This window comes from Mesoplodon bidens (assembly GCF_964165515.1).
Source record: "Mesoplodon bidens genome assembly, contig: HAP1_SCAFFOLD_53, whole genome shotgun sequence".
NCBI classification, from domain to species: domain Eukaryota; kingdom Metazoa; phylum Chordata; class Mammalia; order Artiodactyla; family Ziphiidae; genus Mesoplodon; species Mesoplodon bidens.
The window spans coordinates 253711-256529 of NW_027671920.1; positions in this window are offsets into that span (position 1 = coordinate 253711).

Consider the following 2819-nt stretch of genomic DNA (forward strand, 5'->3'; position numbering starts at 1 on the left):
TGACATGCATCATGGAGCTTTGTGATGAAAAGGGCATGGAACATTGTGATTACAGGGGCCTTGGAGCACTGTGAGGAAAATGGCATGGAACATTGTGATGAAAAAGGCATGGAGCCTTGTCATGACAGGGTTCAAGGAGCATACAGATGACAAGTGTCAGGGAGCATTGTGATGACAAGGGTATTGAGCATTGTGATGAAAAATTTCATGGAGCATTGTGATGAGAAGACCATGGATAATTGTGCTGATGAGCCTCATGGGGCGTTGTGATGCTAAGTGTTATGGAATATTGTGATCACAAGGATTTGGAGCATTGTGATGACAGAGGTCATGGAGCATTTTGATTTCACTCTGATGACAATAGCATGAAGCATTATGATGATGGGCATGGTGCATTGTGATGACAGGGTTCATGGAGCATTGAGATGAAAAAGGGCATGGAGCATTCGGATGACATGCATCATGGAGCTTTGTGATGACAAGGGCATGGAGCATGGTGAATGAGAAGGCCAAGGAGCATTCTGATGACATATTTCATGGAGCTTTGTGATGACAAGGGCATGGAGCATTGTGATTACAGGTGTCTTGGAGCATTGTGATGAGAAGGGTCATGGAGACTTGTGATGACAAGGCCAAGGAACATCGTGATGGCAGGGGTCATGGAGCATTGTTATGACAGGGGTAATGGAGCATGGTGATGACAAGGGCATGGAGCATTGTGATGACAAGGTCATAGATTATTGTGAAGACGTGTCATGGAGCATTATGATGACATATTTCATGGTCCACTGTGAAGACAATGGCATGGAGCATTGAGATGACAAATGTTATGGAGGATTGTGATGACAAAGGTAAAGGAGCATTGTGATGACAAGGACTTGGAGCACTGTGATGACAAGGGTCAAGGAGCATTGTGATGGCAAGGGCATGGATCATTGTGATGACAATGTCCATTGAGAATTTTGATGAAAATGTCGTGAAGCATTGTGATGACAAAGGCATGTAGCTTGCTATAACAGGGGTCATGGGGCACTGCAATGACAATTGCATGGATAATTTTGATGACAAGAGCATGTAACATTGTGATGAGAACTGTCATGGAGCATTGTGATGATAAGGATGTGGAGAACTGTGATGACAAGAGCATGTAACATTATGATGAGAACTGTCATGGAGCATTGTGATGACAAGGACGTGGAGAATTGTGATGACAAGGGACATGAAAATTGTGATTACCAGGGCATGGAGCATTGTGATGCCAAGACCGTGGAGCACTGAGATGAGAAGACCATGGATAATTGTGGTGACGAGAATCATGGAGCACTGTAATGACAAAGGGCATGGAGCATTGTGATGACAGGTGTCATGGAGCATTGTGATGACAGTGGTCATGGATATTTGTGATTACAAAGGTCATGGAGCATTCTGATGACAAGCTTGTGGAGTACTGTGATGACAAAGCATGTAACCCTGTGATACGAAGTGTCATGGAGCACAGTGATGCCAAGAACGTGGAGAATTTTGATGACAGAGAACATGGAGCATTGTGATGTCCAGGGCATGGAGCATTGTGATTGCAAGACCGTGGAGCATTGTGATGAGAAGACCATGGATAATTGTGATGACGAGTGTCATGGAGCACTGTAATGACAAGTGGTATGGAGCACTGTGATTACAGGGGTCATGGAGAATTGTGATGACAAGGGTCATGGAGCATTCTGATGACAAGTGTGTGGAGTATAGTGATGACAATGGCAAGGAGCATTGTGATGAAAAGGGCATTGAGCACAGTGATGAAAAAGGCATGGAGCCTTTTCATGAAAGGGTTCAAGGAGCATTCTGACGACAAGTGTCAGGGAGCATTGTGATGACAAGTGTATTGAGAATTGTGATGAAAAAGATGATGGAGCATTGTGACGACAAGGGCATGCAGTATTGTGATGACAGGCGTCATGGAGCATTGTGATGACAAGTGTTATGTAAAATTGTGATCAAAAGTATTTGGAGCATTGTGATGACAGAGGTCATGGATCTTTTTGATTTCAAGGAGCATGGAGCATTGTGATGACAGGGGTCATGGAGCACTGTGATGTCAGTGGTCATGGAGCATTTTGATGAAAAGGGTCATGGAGCATTTTGATGACAGGTGTTATGGAACATTGTGATGTCAGGGGTCATCGAACATTGTGATGATAAGTGCATGTAGCATGGTGATGACAGGAGTCATGGAACATTGTGATGACAGGGTTGAGGGTGTATTGTGATGAATAGTGATGTAACATTGTGATATCAGTGGTGGGAGAGCATTTTGGTGAGAAGTGCATGGAGCATTGTGAAGACAAGTTTTATGGAGCCTTGTGATGACAACATTGTGGAACACTGTGATGAGAAGCGCATGGCACATTGTGATGACAAGGGTCACGGAGCATTGTGATGAAAAGTTCATGGAGCATTGTGGTAACAAAGGTAACAGAGCCTTGTGATGATGCGGGCATGGACCATTGTGATGACAAATGTTATGAAGCATTGTGACGACTGGAGTCACGGAACATTGTGATGACAGGGGTCATGGAGCATTGTGATGACAAGGGCATGGAGCACTGTTCTGAGATGGCATAGAGCATTGTGATGACAAGTGTCAAAGAGCATTGTGATGAAAAGTTCATGGAGCATTGTGATTAAAAAGGTCACAGAGACTGTCGAGGGCATGGAACATTGTTATGACAAAGGTCATGTAGCATTGTGATGACAGGGTCATTGAACATTGTGATTACAGGGGTGAGGGAGTATTGTGATGACTAGTGATGGAACATTGTGAC